Source organism: Balaenoptera acutorostrata, chromosome 10, assembly GCF_949987535.1.
Source record: "Balaenoptera acutorostrata chromosome 10, mBalAcu1.1, whole genome shotgun sequence".
NCBI lineage: Eukaryota > Metazoa > Chordata > Mammalia > Artiodactyla > Balaenopteridae > Balaenoptera > Balaenoptera acutorostrata.
This window is the reverse complement of record NC_080073.1, coordinates 104,823,751-104,844,733: the sequence shown is the minus strand read 5'-3', so window position 1 is coordinate 104,844,733 and position 20,983 is coordinate 104,823,751. Positions and strand designations below refer to the sequence as shown.

The 20,983-nt window shown below is 39.3% G+C and overlaps 1 long non-coding RNA gene across 1 annotated transcript in view; it reads right to left on the bottom strand.

Moving 5' to 3' along the window:
- The window catches only part of LOC130709088 (uncharacterized), a 70,713-nt gene that overhangs the window by 42,996 nt on the left and 6,734 nt on the right, over positions 1–20,983 (bottom strand). The window contains exon 2 of the long non-coding RNA XR_009009563.1: positions 8,234–8,330. This is a non-coding gene — a long non-coding RNA (uncharacterized LOC130709088). The remainder of the gene's footprint in view (positions 1–8,233; positions 8,331–20,983) is intronic.

Here is a 20,983-nt window from a genome sequence, read left to right as displayed (position 1 = left end):
ACAAAAGAAGCAAATCTGAAAAGACTACATACTGTATGATTCCAGGTATATGATATTCAGAAAAGACAAAACTATGAAGACAGTAAAAAGATCAGTGGTTTTCAGGGATTCAGGGGGAGGAAAGGAGGGATGAATGGGTGGAGCACGGGAGATTTTTAGGGCAATGAAGCTATTCTGTGTGATACTGTAATAGTGGATACATGACATTATATTATACATTTGTCAAAACCCATAGAACTGTAAGATGCACATAGTGAATCTTGGGACTTTCCTGGTGGTCCAGTGGTTAAGACTTCCACTGCAGGGGGCACGGGTTCAATCCCTGGTTGGGGAGCTAAGATCCCACATGACTTGTGGTGCAGCCAAAAAAAAAAAAAAAAAGTGTATTTTAAAGAGTGAACCTTAATTGAACTATGGACCTCAGTTAATAATAATGTATCGATATTGACTTATTAATTATAACAAATGTACCACACTAATGCAAGATGTTAATAGCAGAAATTGCAGGGGTGGAGGTAGGAGAAGAATATAGAAACCCTTTGTACTGCCTATTCAATTTTTCTATAAATTTAAAACTGTTCTAAAAATTAACATCTATTGGACTTCCCTGGTGGTCCAATGGTTAAGACGCCATGCTTCCACTGCAGGGGCATGGGTTTGATCCCTGTCAGTGAACTAAGATCATGCATGCCATGCAGCCAAAAGAAAAAGAAAAAAAAAAGCTAAGGAAAAATAACATCTATTAATTTTAAGAAATCATATGACTTGGAAAGGAAGAAGTAAAAGTGTCTTTATTTGCAAACAAGTGATTAATATATAAGAAATCCTAACAGATCTGCACAAAAACCACTAGAAATAATGAGTTTAACAAAGTTGTGAGATACACAGTCAATATACAAAAATTATTTATATTCTATATATAGCAGTAAACAAATGACAATTGACATTGAACAGATACCATGGCACCAAGAAATGTGAAACACGTAAGGATAAATTTAACAAAATATGTGTTAAGACTTATATACTGAAAACTAGAAAATACTGCTCAGAGAAATTTTTAAATATATAAATAAATGGAGATGTATACAATGTTCATGGATCAAAAGACTCAATATTGTTAACGTGTCAAGTCTTTCTAAACTGAACTACAGATTCAGCACAAGTTCCAATCAGTATCATAGCAGGATCTTTTGAAAAATCAACAAGCACACTTCTGTGGTTTCTGGGCAGACGTGTAAAATGGTTTTACGTTGTCACGTCCATCCTTACAAGAAAAAATCTAAACAAACTGAAAATCACTAATTCTTCTTTGATACATCAGAGGATTGAGGTCACAGGGCAAACTGCTGCCCCCAAAGCTGGGGAAACAGACAGGATACAAAGAATCTGAGATACGAAGAATTACAGCTTACTGGGAACAAATACCTAGGAGCAGAAGCTGGCAGTTGATGCCAGTATTGGAAAGAACACTTTAAACTGTAATTGATGAATTGCTGGAGGCTTAGTGTGGAGAAGCTTGAGAGTTAAAATACCCTAAGAGAGCCCATTCTTGGGGGGGAGGATCCCATACTTACATGAGTTTTACCTCCTGGAATCCTACTACTGTAAAGGTCAGACAAAAATCCTTTTGTGCTTCCAGGAGGGGATTGGGAAATGAACCACATAAAAGTGCACCCAGAGTGTTTTGTTCTTGTTAACAAGGGAAACTATTTTACCAGAGCCTGGGTTTTTACCTTCGCCTAACTGGCCAAAGGGCAGGGAAACAACTCCATCCTCCTGTAGCCTTCAAAGTGGGCAAAGGCAAATACACAAGTCAGGATCCCTGAAAAGACTGAGACCTAATCATAGGGCAATAGATTGCTTCTCCTCCCACATACCTTACCACAAAATCAATACAGCTCCTCTATAATCACAGGGGATTACAGCTAAATTAACAGCAAGTGTCAGAACTTATTTAAGGAGTCTCTAGGAATACCCGGAGACAATAGGGGACACAAAAACAAGGGCACTAGAGGAGATTTTTAACCTCTGACACCACAGCTACAGCCAACAGTAAACACAGCCTAACTCTAAGCCAGATAAACATAAAATCTCATTAAAGGCATATCTATCTCATTTTATCATATATAGCTTTCAACAAAAAATTTTAAGGCATGCTAAAAGGAAAAAATGCAGTCTGAGGAGGTAAAGCAAGCATCAGAACCCAACTCAGATATGGCAGGAAATTTGGAATTATTAGATCAAGAATTTTAAATAACTATGATTAATACGCTAATAATGAGAAAAGTAGACAACATGTAAGGATAGGTAGTGTATGTAGGTAGATGGAAACACTAAGAAAGAATCAAAAAGAAAGTCTAGAAATCAAAAACACTGTAACAGAAATGAAGAATGGATGGGCCTGTAGACAGAATGGACAAGGAAAGAATCAGAGGTTGAAGGCCAATCAATAGAAACTTAAAAAAACTAAAATGCAAGGAGAAAAAAGAATGGAAAAAAATGAAATAGAATATCCACAAAATATGAGACCACTACAAAAGGTATAACATAGTGTAATGGAACTGCCAGGAAGCAAAGAAAGAGGAAAAGGAACAGAAGAAATATTCTAAGTAATAACAGCTGACAATTTTCCAAAATCAATGACATACACCAAACCACAGATCCAGGAATCGCAGACAACAAGAGGCAGGATAAATACCCAAACACCTCGGCATATCATATTCAAACTGCAGAAGATCAAAGACAAAGAAAATATCTTGAAAGAAGCCCGAGAAAAAGAACACTTTACCCATAGCAAAATAAGGATATGAATTATATAAGATTTCTCACCAGAAACCGTGCAAGCATGAAGACAGTGGAATGAAATATTTTAAATGTTGCAGGAAAAAAAGCACCAACCCAGAATGTAACTACCAGGGATGGTAATTACAAAGTTTATTCTGGGTGAGGATTTTAGGAGACAGGAGCTGGGAAAGGCAGAGAGAAAAGGGAGTGGCCCACATAATCAAGAAAGAGCAAATGAAATAATGTAACTTGGAATCTACACCAGGCAGGAGAGGAGCAAAAAGAAAAGAGGAAACGGAGAAATCAGTGGTTTTCCCACTGATCACACGGAGACTGAAAATGCTCATAGTGGTTGTGGTTGGGAGAGGGTGTTTGAATTACTGAGTTTGGGAGAGAGGCAGGTCCAGCGTGTGCCCTTGGGTGTGGTTGCCAAGCTAAGAAAATACAAAGACCCTGGAGACGACAGAGCACTAAGGTTAGAATTGGGGGTGACAAGACCTTGATTTGTTTTATTTTCCCTTTCTTCTTTTTTCCAAATTTCTTTAAAGGAATAGTTAGAAAAATTAAATTAGCTTCTTACGTCCACTGTAATTACCCACCCTTTCAAACCGAAAATAGTCTGACTTTTCTCCGTTATATTTACTTTTATGTTAGAATTTAATTTTGCTTAATATGACAAGTTATCCTACAACTAAGTGGAGTTTGCTAGGTTTAAACAAGAAAGACATGCAAGGGAATTCCCTGGTGGTCCAGTGGTTAGGACTCCGAGCTTCCACTGCAGGCGTCACGGGTTCGATCCCAGATAGTTGGGGAACTAAGATCCCGCAGGCCTCAGAGAGAGAAAGGAAGGGAGGGAGGGAGGGTGGGAGAGAGAAAGAAAGAAAGACATGCAAGACTTTTAGTGAAAATTGAATGTATTTTTTAAAAAGTGAAGGACGTGCTGCAACTAAGGAGTCTGCCTGTTGCAACTAAGACCCGGTGCTACCAAAGAAAAAAAAAAAAAAAGAAGGAAAAAGGTGCAGTCACTGTGGAAAATTGCTTGGCAGTTCCACAAAAAATTAAATATAGAATTACCATATGACCCAGGAATTCTGCTCCTAGGTATACAGTTGACCCTTGAACAACACAGGTTTGAACTGCAAGGGTCCACTCACTTGTGGAGTATAATAAATTGAAATTTATTTTTTTTGATAAATACATACTACAGTACTACACGATCCATCGTTGGTCGAATTCAAGGATATAGAATCACTGATATGGAGAGCTGACTACAAAGTTAGATGCTGGGACTTCCCTGGTGGTCCAGTGGTTAAGAATCCGCCTTCCAATGCAGGGGACGCAAGTTTGATCCCTGGTTGGGGAACTAAGATCCCACATGCCGCTGGGCAACTAAGCCCGTGCGCTCTAGAGCCCACGAGCCACAACTAGAGAGAAGCCCGCACGCCCCAACGAAGAGCCCACATGTCGCAACTAAGACCCAACGCAGCCAAATAAATAAATAAATATTTTTTAAAAAATAGATGGGAGGGGAGTTTGGGAGAGAATGGATAGATGTATATTTATGGCTGAGTCCCTTTGCTGTGCACCTGAAACTATCACAACATTGCTAATTGTTTATACTCCAATATAAAATAAAAAGTTTAAAAAAAAATGTTGAAAAAAATAAAATAAACTTCGCACCTATTAAAAAAAAATAAAATAAAATAAAGTTAGATGCTGATTTTCAACTGTAGGAGGGCCAGCGCCCCTAACTCCTGCATTCAAGGGTCAACTGTATATCCAAAACAATTGAAAGCAGGGATTCAAACAGGTATCTCCACACCCATGTTCACAGCAGCACTATTCTCAATGGTGGAAACAACCGTGTCCATCAATAAACGAATGGATAAACAAAGCGTGGTGTATATATTACACAAAGGGATACTATTCAGCCATAAAAAGGAATTAAATGCTTATATATGCTACAACATGGATGGACCTTGAAGATATCCATGAGGTCTCGCTAAGTGATATAAGCCAGACACAGAAGGACAAATATTGTATGATTCCACTGAGACGAGGCAGCTAGAATAGGCAATTCACAGACACAGATCAGAATAGAGGTTGCCGGGGGGTGGGGAGGAGAAAAGGAGGAGTTGGTATTTCCTGGGAATAGAGTCTATGTTGGGGATGATGATAGAGTCTACGTTGGGTGCAGACAGTGGTGATGAGTACACAGCATTGTGGATGTAACTGATGCCACTGAATTTACACTTATGAAGAGTTAAGATGATAAAAATTATGTATATTTTACCACAATTTTTTTTCACACACACACACTGTATTTTATTTTTACAAGAGATAAATAGACTGACACCAAGCATTGTAAATGGATGACCACAACAAAAGCAACAATGATTGCAATTACCAAACACGAAACATACTCATACTATGTCATAATATTGACATTCAGTCCAGTAATCCTCCACTGTAACAGCTCCTTTACTTTGCAGTGAAAATTGATTTGTATATTCTTTGCATCTGAGTCTTTGTACCACAATTATTAAAAACTATTTTAAAAAAGGGAAGGAAAAATAAACAGTTTCTCAGACAAGTAAAAATTGACAGATTCTAAAATTTATGTGGGAGTGGAAATGGAAAGAACCTAGAATAGCCAAGCAATTTTGAAAAATAACCAAGTTGGACATCTTATACCACTTGCTGCAAAGATACAGTAATTAAGGCAGTGCAGAATTGGTGTAGGAATAGAAATGTTGACTGATAGAAAAGAACAGGCAGTTCAAAAATATACCCATGCATATATGGCCATTTGATTTCTCAGCACAAAGACAAAGGTAACTTAATGGTGTTGGAACAACTGGAAATCCATGTGATAGATTAAAAAAAAAAAAAAAAGGAATCTTGACTCTTATCTCACACCATAATGAAAAAAATCACCAGGACAAGCTAAAACCACACAATGTCTAAAACAAAGCATCAAAGAAAAAAACTGTTCCCTTTACTGAAAGTACATTTCTTATGCAAGAAATTGTTTTATAACAGATTTCAAGAAAAAATGCAATTAGTCGCATATAGTTAATATTGACTTTAGAAGGGCATTGAAATAAAAAATGTTTCAAAGCAGCCTGAACAGTTAAAATAAGATGCTCTCCTAAAAGCAGTCAGCTGTATTCAGTAATGCTTTTTAAGTTCTCAAAGCACTTCATGATTAGATTTATTTTTATACAAAGTTTAGAAAAGTTAAATTATTATTTTAAAAGTCTCTATTTGGGGCTTCCCTGGTGGCACAGTGGTTGAGAATCTGCCTGCCAATGCAGGGGACATGGGTTCGAGCCCTGGTCTGGGAAGATCCCACATGCCACGGAGCAACTGGGCCCGTGAGCCACAATTACTGAGCCTGCGCGTCTGGAGCCTGTGCTCCGCAACAGGAGAGGCCGCGATAGTGAGAGGCCCGCGCACCGCGATGAAGAGTGGTCCCCGCTTGCCACAACTAGAGAAAGCCCTCGCACAGAAACGAAGACCCAACACAGCAATCAATCAGTCAATCAATCAATAAGAATGTGAATTTCTTTAAAAAAAAAAAAAAGTCTCTACTAGATATGTATTTACCTGAAAACTATTATCAACCACCTTTCTAACCAAATATTATATCTTAAGTCACAAAGCTAAAAGTAACAAACTTCCCACCAGTGATATTTAGATAGCAATTAGCTAAACATTTAAAAGAGCAGAAAAAAGATCGTTAAGGGGATTAGTGAGAAAAAAATCACATCACTAAGAAGATAAAAGTCTGTACCAGTTTTTTCCTCCATAAATTACCAACTCAAGGACAGTACAAATTAATTAAAGATGTGGGCAGTTTTCTGAAATCTAATTCTATTTAAAAAATAGAGAGATGTGTATAATATCCTAACACAGTGAAAAAGGGACAAAATTATAACTGTGCTGGATCATTCAGTAGGAATAGTATGCTGCTAAGTTTTTTAACATTTTTTTTTTTTTTTGGATTTTCTTATTTATTTATTTATTTATTATTTATTTTTGGCTGTGTTGGGTCCCCGGTTCGTGCGAGGGCTTTCTCCAGTTGCGGCAAGCGGGGGCCACTCTTCATCGCGGTGCGGGGACCGCTCTTCATCGCGGTGCGCGGGCCTTTCTCTATCGCGGCCCCTCCCGTCGCGGGGCACAGGCTCCAGACGCGCAGGCTCAGCAATTGTGGCTCACGGGCCCAGCCGCTCCGTGGCATGTGGGATCCTCCCAGACCAGGGCTCGAACCCGTGTCCCCTGCACTAGCAGGCAGACTCCCAACCACTGCGCCACCAGGGAAGCCCTGCTAAGTTTTTTAATTAAAGAAGTAGAAATACATGTTCCCTTGGAAGAGCATTTCCTGGGACCCAAAATTTGCTCTAATTCACACAGACAAATTGGAAGTGATTCAAAGCTCATTATTCTTAAAATCTTTTTAATTAACATGCAATATTGGAGGCCAGTGCAAACACTCAGAAAGCAAAAAGAATTAAAGGTAATTTGTCTTTACTTGTTTTCAAATCCCGTCTCTGCCACTCACTAGCTATGTGAACTTAGGAAAATTACCTACCTCTCTGTTTGCAGATTTTTCATCTGTAGAATGAAGATACTATTGCCTACTGCATAGACTGATTATAAGATTAAGTGAACTAATATGTGTAAAGCAGTCATTACAGTGTCTGGCACACAGTAAGCATACATGTCAGCTGTCATCACTATTACATTGTTATCATTCTCCTAAAAAAGGCTACAGAAAATAGATTTCTCAAAACTATTTACACAAATGGTTAGGAAGGTAGATTTGGCATACACAGTCTGATTCCAATTTCCATGTTTGACTACAGACAGTGTCCAAGCCCCCCTCCCATATCCCTCCCCTGTGCCCCACATCTGAGCAAGCTGATGAGAGCATCGAATGCTCCTACTTTGGTGCAAGTTCAAACCACACAAGCCCAGGCTGGGTTGTGGGAACGGCACCCCAAACCAAGTCAGTCGCCCTCCCCTGCTCTCTTGAGCCACTTTCAAACCAGGCTGGGAGCCAGCGGCTGCTCGCCCCAGAAAACCTGACTATGTAAATAAACTTTTTTTTTAATTTATTTTTTACTGAAGTATAGTTACAATGTTGTGTTAATTACTGCTTATAGCAAAGTGACTCAGTTATACATATATATATATATATATATACATTCTTTCTCATAGTCTTTTCCATTATGGTTTATCGCAGGATATTGAATATAGTTGCTAGTGCTATACAGTAGGACCTTGTTTATCCATTCTATATATACCAGTTTGCATCTGCTAATCCCAAACTCCCACTCCTCCCTTCCCCCACCCCCCTCTCCCTTGGCAACCACCAGTCTATTTTCTATGTCCCTGATTTTCTTTCTGTTTTATAGACAGTTTCAGTAAATAAGCTTTTCCATACCCACTTGGTGTGATGGTGGTGTCATCTGTCAACATCAGAACCAGTTTCTGGGCGGGGTCCGTCCTCCTTCTATTGCAAGGTTTTCCAAAGAGAGGAGCTAATCCAAACAAAAAATTATATAGAAAGGGTTGAAGAATGTTATGAGAACACCAAGAAGTAAACTGAAAGATTCTGTGAAAGACACATATTATGGTGTGAAAGACACATATTATGGTGTAAAATATGTTTATGAATACCTGAAAAACAACTATTATCGTATTTCAAAACCTTCTAAAATATGTTAGTAGCAATAAAGTGAAAAATAATTATAGCCGTCCCTTGGTATCTGCAGGGGATTGGTTCCAGGGCCCCCTCAGATACCAAAATCCATGGAAGCTCAAGTCACTTATATAAAATGGCATGATATTTGCATATAACCTATGCACATCCTCCAGTATACTTTAAATCGTCTCTAAATTACTTATAATACCTAATAAAATGTAAAGGCTGTGTAAATAGTTGCCAATGTGCAGCAAATTCGAGTATGGCTTTTTGGAACATTCTGGAATTTTCCCCCCAAATATTGTTGAATCTTCATGGATGCAGAACCTGCAGACACAGAGGATCAACTGCAGCAGGGTCTGAGTTTCGGTATTTTCATACACCTCAGGATGTTGTCAGTATATTCATAAAATATACTGATTAAAAGGCAAGAAAGTATACGGTTGGGGGGAGTGTGGTTCTGTACTTCTATGTCTAAATTCAAGGTCTGTTTCTTAAATAGTAATACAGAATATTTTAATTAAAAAGTTTTAAAGCTTTTTTATTTCATCCATTAAGTTTTGCCCTCCTTCACTGGTTCTACCTAAATCGTAACTGACTAAAAATAACCTACGTTAAGTGTCACATTAGATCTAAAAAAAACCAAAAAACTGTTTTTAAGGAAAAAGCCAGAAAAAGAGGGACTGGAAGGAAATATCAAAATGTTAATATAGGGCTTCCCTGGTGGCGCAGTGGTTGAGAATCTGCCTGCTAATGCAGGGGACACGGGTTCGAGCCCTGGTCTGGGAAGATCCCACATGCTGCGGAGCAGCTGGGCCCTTGAGCCACAATTACTGAGCCTGCGTGTCTGGAGCCTGTGCTCCGCAACAAGAGAGGCCGCGATAGTGAGAGGCCCGCGCACCGCAATGAAGAGAGGCCCCCACTTGCCGCAACTAGAGAAAGCCCTCGCATAGAAACGAAGACCCAACACAGCCATAAATAAATAAATAAATAATTTTTTTTAAATGTTAATATAGGGACTATTTCTTGGTGGTAGGATCATAGATAACTTATTTTTCACTTTATAGTTTTCCATGGTTTCTAGTTTACCTATTAACATCAAGCCACTTGCATATTGATTCAATTTTGTTGCTGTCGTTATTTTGTTTTGTTTTCTTCACATTCATTGGACAAATGTGAATAGGAATTGTGGGTATGGGCATTGAGATGCTTGGGAATCTCAGGCAAATTTTTATCTGTCAAAAAAAAAAAAAAGCTCAGGAATATACATAGTATATTTAGATGATCTGTAATCTTCAAAATGATAATGAAGACCAATCAGAAATACTCATTTTAACTCTATGAATTGTAGTTAGTACAGATACAATATAAATCTGTACCTATATATTTACAGATTAATATATATCCTATCAAAACTAAGTCCTGTATGGATGAAAAAAGCACAAGCACCAAGTTACAGTTTATAAAAGGGAGCGACACTGAAAGATGGAAATCCTGTCTTGAAGATCAGAGGCCCCTTGCATAGTCACATCACCCTCATGTCTGTGTTAGGCAGCCTCCTCTTTCTTGCAAGTGTTTTACCCTTGTTCTCATGTCTTCCTCTTTTACTTTATTACCTTCCAGTAACTAATAGTTGTACATACACTTACAGATTGCAAAGTACTTTTCACATGAATTGTGTATTTAGGGAAACCACTCATGTTATCCAAATAAGATGAGTAAGGCAGCAGAATGTTTCAGAGAGTCTATAGATGGTTCCTTGTCGCAGCAATATTTATAATCTGACATCTGTAAGTTTTGTCCCTGGCAAGATGAATGAACTTACGTGTAGTTAAAAATTAGAAATCATCTCGCTGACACCTCTCCAGTGTATACCATTTCAGAGTTCACAAGCCATTCTTATACATTAGGACAGTTAATCCAAAGCAATTCAAATTCTCCCCAGAATACTACCTAGGACTTATAACTTGAGGCAGTGCCCACTGACCAGAGGAAACAGGTGACTTCCTTCTAGCAGGGTACACCAGAGGTGCCCTCAAGAGAGGTGAGAACGTCCCTCCAGTGAAGTGAAAAGGGCGAGTCTAGTAGCCATTATCTCTTTCAAGAATGAGAAGAACACAGGAATACTCCCCATGTAGAAATAGTGGAGAAATAATCCAATTCTGTAGCGGATCTCTCTGCCTTTTACATTCTCTATTGATGATCCTATCGACAACAGGAAGTCGGTCATCAGTTTAACAAGCACCCAAAGTAGGCAGGATTCAGCATTATTTATTCCAAATAGTTTGTGAAAGTGGCGAAAGGCTCTAAGTAGGCAGAAAATAAGAGGAGGGGGCAATGACCGGAACCGACGACATGCCCCCCAGATATGAAAATGGCATGAGTCCTGGAAGTTTTGATTTTATCCTTTCTTCAGTCTTGAGGACACTTGTAATAGGTAGCTATCCAGCACTTACTTACTACTTTGGATTGACTGCTAGTTGGTTATAATTTTTAAATGATGCCTCATTTCCTCCACTATTAATTTTTAAAAGCAAACATCTATACGATTAAATTTTATAATAATTTTCAATGAGAAAACATTACAGAACACATCAAGGCAAAATGATTTGACCAAAAAAAGGAAGGAAAGCAACTGGATGAGGTTAGATAAAGAGAAGCAGCAGGTAAGACTGTAGTGGGAGCAGATCACACGTAATTGCCGGGAAAGGCAATCTCCTGCCCACGGCCCTTCGACCTCGCTCGCTCCCTGGATACTTCCCCACCGAGGGAAAGAGCCCACACAGCCTGGTCCTTTATGGCCTTGTGCGGGATGTATTTCCCTGTTTCAGGCTCACCGTGGGCTCCTTTGCTCTGCTCCGGTGGGTGTCTGGATAACCCGCAGACTTTCAGTATTTCAGACTCCTCGGGGAGGGACCAGGTCCTTCTGCTGCAGCACAAGAGAGATGCGTGCAGGCCGTCTGTCCTGTCTCGGCTGCGGTGGGGAACTGCTGGCCGTGGGAGAGCAACACACACTATTTATTGGAGCTGATCTTGCTCTGGCTCTTCCTTACATGAGTAAAAGTGTTGGTCCATCCCGCGCTAGACCGCGCTGTGTTTTCCTTGGCGACTCTGATACCAGTGATGAGTTTTGCTGCCCTCCGGGGGCAGTGTCAGCCCATGCACGGTGTAATCCCTCCCTATTCTATTCTGTCTGACTAACTTTTCTAATTACCGTTGCAGTTCTCCAAGTGTGGTCCACAAATCATTAGGGGTTTCCAGAAGCCTTTCATGGGGTCTACAATGTCAAAACTACTTTCATAACAACACTGAGATGCTGTCTGCGTTTCTGGCTGTGCCGATGCTGTACTGATGGTACAAAATCAAAGGTGGTAAAACTGCTGGCACCTTAGTACCCATCAAGGCCTTGGCACCAAACTGTATTCTTCACCACTGTGCCCCCATGGCACGTAGACTGCAGGCTTGTCAAGATACGTAGAGAAGTTTTTAACTCTTCAAAATTATGGACATATATTCAAACAAACATTAAGAGGAGACAATATAATGCATATACTAGAAAATCATTTTCTATTCCAACACTCTTTGATTATACTGAATTATATGAAACTGCCTGGAATTACGCAAGTTGCAAAAGGCTAATAGTAACCAGCTGCACTAGGAAACACAGGTGCCGTGACTGTTCACATCCAAAATACAAGTTTCTGAATTTCATTTAAGATGAGTGAATAAGAACAGCAACAACCAAAAAGAAATGCTCTAAACTTTCGAGGAAAATGACTGTTCAGAGACTTAATTTATCATAATGAGAAGTCTCCTGAGATTTCTAACATGTTCAGCTTCACAGAAAGCCAAACACTCTGGACAATTTAAAAAAACACTGACGACTGACTCCTTTCTTTGATGACTGATTCCTATGTTTCCCCCAATCATTTTGTGTCAAGAAAACTTTTTCCCTATCAAGTGCTGATTACTTTTCCTAGCATGTGAAAAATTGTGAAAATTGTCTTCCCATTAAGTTCTACTTAGATCTGTTACAATAGAAACATGTAAATCCAAAAGGTCTCTTTTGACATTTACAACAAAATTTAGTACAACTGTGGTCTAAAATAGGCTACCTAGAAGGCTTCTTTCATCACAACATTTTTAGAGGTAAACTCGATTGTCATTTCTTCCTTCTTTTCCGACTTTTATCAGTTCTCATTTTGAAGCTACTTTGGACACTGAATTCTCCCAAGGTTCTGAGATTGTATAGTAGAAATTCAGCATAAGCCAACAGCTATAAAGCACTCAGGCTGGGTCTTTCTATCTTTCCTACCTGATTTTAGCTCAGAGGACATTAGCCACAGGAGAGAAAGGCCCGTTAGCAGGAACTGTCCAGCTTCTTCAGTGTGCTTGATTCACGGGCCCACGAAGACTGTCGCTGTGACCACCCGGGGTTAGGATCTGACACAGAATTTAGGTCTGGGAGCACTCAGTACGTTGGTAACAGAAAAGGCATCGTTTCCAGATTTCGTTTGTTTTCTGACTAATCTGCATTCTAAAACTTGAAGTTTTCGTCTGAGTCGGTTTTCATTTCTGGTTCAAAACTGTAATGGCACCTATCATTCAACAGGAAATTAAGATGTGGTTCCTGAGGTGTTCTTTGTGTTGCTGGTGACCTAGCAAAGCTTGCACCCAGGGCTTCCCTGGTGGCGCAGTGGTTGAGAATCCGCCTGCCAATGCAGGGGACACAGGTTCGGGCCCTGGTCCGGGAAGATCCCACATGCCGTGGAGCAACGAAGCCTGTGCACCACAACTACTGAGCCTGAGCTCTAGAGCCCGTGAGCCACAACTACTGAGCCTGCATGCTGCAACTACTGAAGCCCACGCACCTTGATCCTGTGCTCCGCAACAAAAAGCCACAGCAATGAGAAGCCCGTGCACCGCAACGAAGAGTAGCCCCCGCTCGCCACAACTAGAGAAAGCCCACGCGCAGCAACGAAGACCCAACACGGCCAAAAATAAATAAAATAAATAAATTTATTAAAAAAAAAAAAAAACAAACAACCTTGCACCCACACATCTCTAAGGAAAGTATTTCTCCCAAGCTTGCAACTTGAGCTTCAAAGTCTTCCCCTAGGAACCCTAGGAAAAAGGGTTTGGACATTATGCTTTCCTCTGGTAAATGTCAGGATCACAGGAAATGTACTGGAATTTAAATTCAAATTCATTAATTTAACAACACAGACCTACCTATGAATAGAAAAAAAAAAAAGAGAAAAGAATGTATAAAAAGGTATTTTAAAAGGCTGGTGTTAAATCCTTTTTTTCCCAGTTTTATTGAGATACGATCGACATACAGTTGGGTGTTGAATTTTCACTACAAGGCACACAATTTTAAAAACAATCTATTGTAAATGTGGAGGGGAAAATGTTGCTGAAATGACATCTAGTTATCTGTGACTTCACCCCATATACAAAGACACCCTCCCCCATACACTCACAACATACAGAGGTCTACCTCACAAATTTGATAGCTGAGCTTTTTAAAAAATAGACTTTATTTATTAGAGTTTTAGGTTTACATACAATGGAGCAGAAAGTACAGAATGTTATCGTATACTCCCTCTCTCCCCATCCTCAGTTTCCCCTACTATTAACGTCCTAAATAGGTGTGCTACATTCATTACAATTAATGGACCAATGTTGATACATTATTAACTAAAGTCCATAGTTTACTTTAGGGCTCACTTTTGGTGTTGTGTGTTCTATGGATTTGGACAAACGTACAATGACATGTATCCACCATTATAGTATCACTCTCGTAAAAATCCTCTGTGTTCAGCCTATTCATTTCTCCCTCCCCTTGGGCCCCTGGCAACAACTGTCTCTATAGTTTTGCCTTTTACAGAACGTCATATAGTTGGAATCATACAGTATTCAGCCTTTTCAGACTTCTTTTACTTAGCTACGTGCATTTAAGATCCCTCCATGTCTTTCTGTGGCATGATAGTTCATTTCTCACTATCTTGGAATAGTATTCCATTGTATTGATGTACAACAGTTTGTTTATCCATTCACTTACTGAAGAACATAGCATACAGAGATCTACTGCACAAATTGCTATGTTTGCAACTGCAACATAAAAAAATTTTTTAATACAAAATGCTGTGACTTCTAGGCAGATCTTGCCTAGAAGGTAATTTTATCTGAAAAATTAAATCATCTTTCCCTAAACTTCAAAAACGTTCTAAAGTCACTGAGAAATGACATATACATCAAAATTCTAGTTTGATCAGTCACGTAAAGACCTATAGTGAAAATTACAAACTCTGGAGTACATCTGGTAGAGTACTTTGTAACAAAATGTAAAGTTGAAGGAGATTTCTTTGCCTGGTATTTATTTATTTATTTATTTATTTATTTATTTGGCTACGCCGGGTCTTAATTGCAGCATGCGGGATCTTTTTCTTTTTTTAGTTGTGGCATGTGAACTCTTAGTTGTGGCATGTGGGATTTAGTTCTCTGACCAGGGATCGAACCTGTGCCCCCTGCATGTGGAGCACAGAGTCTTAGCCACTGGACCACCAGGGAAGTCCTGAAAGAACAATTACTGGGGCAAATGGCATTGACATTTGTAAGGATCTTGAAGCACATTACTAAATTCATTCCTACCAGCAGTGTATAAGCAAGCCCATTTCACCAAACTCTTGCCAGCACTGAGTACAGGAATTTATATAAGTACCTGGAATTTGAGAAAGCAAGAATGTGTAGTTATCCAATTTTAAAGAATAATAGGTTGCGGTTGGAAGGTACAATGAGGCTCTCGTCATCACCTAGCTCCACTCCTTCATTTTAGTTGAGGAAACTGAGATTATACAACTCACTCAAGGCCACACACTATTACTTAGCTGCAGAGCAGTTAAGGAAATTGTTAAGTGCCTCCTAACTCTTTATGTGAATTTAACGGTTTTTCTCTAATGGCACCTAAGTGATAATGCTTACTGCCAATCACCCTAAAATAAGCATGGCCTTTAAAACCTTGCCTACACTCTTCTCCATCTACCCTCTTGCCCAGAACCTAAGTGAGTTTGGTCAATCTCATTCTTAAAATGCATGCACACGCCATGTCTCCAGAACGTCTGTCTCCGGCTCTACTTTCACCCTTGAACTCCAGACTTGTCTATCCACTGCCTACTTCACATCTACAATTAGACATTTAACTGGCATTGCAGTGTGAGGAGTTCCATGAACCTGCTCCCCAGCAAACCTGATAAAACGTATTTAAAACAATCACTTATAGTCTCCGGAAATTATCCTAAGGGCATGCAGCAAATGAAGAAACACTCATTCAAGAAAATCTACTATAATTTGGTAAAATCAGTGAGAGTTTGTGGTATTTGAACCAACACCTGCTCCCTCCTTCTCACCCTCCCAAACCAGAGAGACAGAAACTCCACCCCACGTAGAAGGACGTGCTCTCACTCCCTCTTGCGAGAACACCAGAATCACAACTAGTTGCTGGACAATCATCGACAGGAGGACACTGGAACTCACCAAAAAAGATACCCCACATCCAAAGACAAAGGAGAAGCCACAATGAGATGGTAGGAGGGGTGCAATCAGAGTAAAATCAAATCCCATAACTGCTGGGTGGGTGACTCACAGACTGGCGAACACTTATACCACAGAAGTCCACCCACTGGAGTGAAGGTTCTGAGCCCGTCAGGCTTCCCAACCTGGGGGTCCGGCAACAGGAGGAGGAATTCCTAGAGAATCAGACTTTGAAGCCTAGTGGGAATTGATTGCAGGACTTCGACAGGACTAGGGGAAACAGAGACCCCACTCTTGGAGGGCGCACACAAAATAGTGCATGCATCGGGACCCAGGGGAAGGAGCAGTGACCCTGGGGGAGACTGAACCAGACCTACGTGCTAGTGTTGGAAGGTCTCCTGCAGAGGCGGGGGGTGGCTCTGTTTCACCATAGGGACAAGGACACTGGCAGCAGAAGTTCTGGGAAGTACTTCTTGGCGTGAGGCCTCCCAGAGTCTGTCATTAGCCCCACCAAAGAGCCCAGGCAGGCTCCAGTGTTGGGTTGCCTCAGGCAAAACAACCAACAGGGAGGGAACCCAGCCCCACCCATTAACAGTCAAGTGGATTAAAGTTTTACTGAACTCTGACCAGCCACAGCAACAGTCAGCTCTACCCACCACCAGAGCCTCCCATCAAGCCTCTTAGATAGCCTCAACCACCAGAGGGCACACAGCAGAAGCAAGAAAAACTACAGTACTGCAGCCCGTGGAACAAAAACCACATTCACAGAAAGATAGGCAAGATGAAAAGGCAGAGGGCTATATACCAGATGAAAGAACAAGATAAAACCCCAGAAAAACAACTAAATGAAGTGGAGATAGGCAACCTTCCAGAAAAAGAATTCAGAATAATGATAGTGAAGATGATCCAGGACCTCGGAATAAGAATGGAGGCAAAGATTGAGAAGATGCAAGAACTGATTAACAAAGACTTAGAAGAATTAAAGAACAAAGAAACAGAGATGACCAATATAATAACTGAAGTGAAAACTACACTAGAAGGAATCAATAGCAGAATAACTGAGGCAGAACAACGGATAAGTGACCTGGAAGACAGAATGGTGGAATTCACTGCTGCGGAACAGACTAAAGAAAAAAGAATGAAAAGAAATGAAGACAGCCTAAGAGACCTCTGGGACAAGATTAAACACAACAACATTCGCATTATAGGGGTCCCAGAAGGAGAAGAGAGAGAGAAAGGACCAGAGAAAATATTTGAAGAGATTATAGTTGAAAACTTCCCTAACATGGGAAAGGAAATAGCCACCCAAGTCCAGGAAGTACAGAGAGTCCCGGGCAGGATAAACCCAAGGAGAAACATGCCGAGACACATAGTAATCAAATTGGCAAAAATTAAAGACAAAGAAAAATTATTGAAAGCAGCAAGGGAAAAATGACAAATAAGATACAAGGGGACTCCCATAAGGTTAACAGCTGATTTCTCAGCAGAAACTCTACAAGCCAGAAAGGAGTAGCATGATATACTTAAAGTGATGAAAGGGAAGAACCTACAACCAAGATTACTCTACCTGGCAAGGATCTCATTTAGATTTGATGGAGAAATCAAAAGCTTTACAGACAAGCAAAAGCTAAGAGAATTCAGCACCACCAAACCAGCTCTACAACAAATGTTAAAGGAACTTCTCTAAGTGGGAAGCACAAGAGAAGAAAAGGACCTACAAAAACAAACCCAAAACAATTAAGAAAATGGTCATAGGAACATACATATCGATAATTACCTTAAACGTGAATGGATTAAATGCTCCAACCAAAAGACACAGGCTTGCTGAATGGATACAAAAACAAGACCCATATATATGCTGTCTACAAGAGACCCACTTTAGACCTAGGGACACATACAGACTGAAAGTGAGGGGATGGAAAAAGATATTCCATGCAAATGGAAATCAAACGAAAGCTGGAGTAGCAATACTCATATCAGATAAAATAGACTTTAAAATAAAGAATGTTACAAGAGACAAGGAAGAACACTACATAATGATCAAGGGATCAATCCAAGAAGAAGATTTAACAATTATAAATATATATGCACCCAACATAGGAGCACCTCAATACATAAGGCAACTGCTAACAGCTATAAAAGAGGAAATCGACAGTAACAGAATAATAGTGGGGACTTTAACACCTCACTTACACCAATGGACAGATCATCCAAAATGAAAATAAATCAGGAAACAGAAGCTTTAAATGACACAATAGACCAGATAGATTTAATTGATATTTATAGGACATTCCATCCAAAAACAGCAGATTACACTTTCTTCTCAAGTGCACACGGAACATTCTCCAGGATAGATCACATCTTGGGTCACAAATCAAGCCTCAGTAAATTTAAGAAAACTGAAATCATATCAAGCATCTTTTCTGACCACAATGCTATGAGATTAGAAATCAATTACAGGGAAAAAAACGTAAAAAACACAAACACATGGAGGCTAAACAATACGTTACTAAATAACCAAGAGATCACTGAAGAAATCAAAGAGGAAATCAAATGAGACAAATGACAATGAAAACACGACAACACGACAACCCAAAACCTATGGGATGCAGCAAAAGCAGTTCTAAGAGGGAAGTTTATAGCTATACAAGCCTACCTAAAGAAACAAGAAAAATCTCAAGTAAACAATCTAACCTTACACCTAAAGAAACTAGAAAAAGAAGAACAAACAAAACCCAAAGTTAGCAGAAGGAAAGAAATCATAAAGATCAGAGCAGAAATAAATGAAATAGAAACAAAGAAAACAATAGCAAAGATCAATAAAACTAAAAGCTGGTTCTTTGAAAAGATAAACAAAATTGATAAGCCATTAGCCAGACTCATCAAGAAAAAGAGGGAGAGGACTCAAATCAATAAAATCAGAAATGAAAAAGAAGTTACAACAGACAGTGCAGAAATACAAAGCATCCTAAGAGACTACTACAAGCAACTCTATGCCAATAAAATAGACAACCTGGAAGAAATGGACAAATTCTTCAAAAGGTATAACCTTCCAAGACTGAACCAGGAAAAAACAGAAAATATGAACAGACCAATCACAAGTAATGAAATTGAAACTGTGATTAAAAATCTTCCAACAAACAAAAGTCCAGGACCAGATGGCTTCACAGGTGAATTCTATCAAACATTTAGAGAAAAGCTAACACCCATCCTTCTCAAACTCTTCCCAAAAATTGCAGAGGAAGGAACACTCCCAAACTCATTCTATGAGGCCACCATCACCCTGATACCAAAACCAGACAAAGATACTACAAAAACGAAAATTACAGACCAATATCACTGATGAATATAGATGCAAAAATCCTCAACAAAATACTAGCAAACAGAATCCAACCACACATTAAAAGGATCATACACCACGATCAAGTGGGATTTATCCCAGGGATACAAGGATTCTTCAATATATGCAAATCAATCAATGTGATACACCATATTAACAAATTGAAGAATAAAAACCATATGATCATCTTAATAGATGCAGAAAAATCTTTTGACAAAATTCAACACCCATTTATGATAAAAAACTCTCCAGAAAGTGGGCATAGAGGGAACCTACCTCAACATAATAAAGGCCATATACGACAAACCCACAGCAAACATCATTCTCAACGGTGAAGAACTGAAAGCATTTCCTCTAAGATCAGGAACGAGACAAGGATGTCCACTCTCACCACTATTATTCAACATAGTTTTGGAAGTCCTAGCCACGTCAATCAGAGAAGAAAAAGAAATAAAAGGAATACAAATTGGAAAAGAAGAAGTAAAACTGTCACTGTTTGCAGATGACATGATACTATACATAGAGAATCCTAAAGATGCCACCAGAAAACTACTAGAGCTAATCAATGAATTTGGTAAAGTTGCAGGATACAAAATTAATGCACAGAAATCTCTTGCATTCCTATACACTAATGATGAAAAATCTGAAAGAGAAATTATGGAAACACTCCCATTTACCATTGCAACAAAAAGAATAAAATATCTAGGAATAAACCTACCTAGGGAGACAAAAGACCTGTATGCAGAAAACTATAAGACACTGATGAAAGAAATTAAAGATGATACCAACAGATGGAGAGATATGCCATGTTCTTGGATTGGAAGAACCAATATTGTGAAAATGACTATACTACCAAAAGCAATCTACAGATTCAATGCAATCCCTATCAAATTACCAATGGCATTTTTTACAGAACTAGAACAAATCATCTTAAAATTTGTATGGAGACACAAAAGACCCCGAATAGCCAAAGCAGTCTTGAGGGAAAAAAACGGAGCTGGAGGAATCAGACTCCCTGACTTCAGACTATACTACAAAGCTACAGTAATCAAGACAATATGGTACTGGCACAAAAACAGAAACATAGATCAATGGAACAAGATAGAAAGCCCAGAGATAAACCCACGCACCTATGGTCAACTAATCTATGACAAAGGAGGCAAAGATATAGAATGGAGAAAACACAGTCTCTTCAATAAGTGGTGCTGGGAAAACTAGACAGCTACATGTAAAAGAATGAAATTAGAATACTCCCTAACACCATACACAAAAATAAACTCAAAATGGATTAGAGACCTAAATGTAAGACTGGACACTATAAAACCCTTAGAGGAAAACATAGGAAGAACACTCTTTGACATAAATCACAGCAAGATCTTTTTTGATCCACCTCCTAGAGCAATGGAAATAAAAAAAAAATAAACAACGGGGACCTAATGAAACTTAAAAGCTTTTGCACAGCAAAGGAAACCATAAACAAGACAAAAAGACAACCCTCAGAATGGGAGAAAATATTTGCAAACGAATCAACGGACAAAGGATTAGTCTCCAAAATATATAAACAGCTCACTCAGCTCAATATTAAAGAAACAAACAACCCAATCCAAAAATGGGCA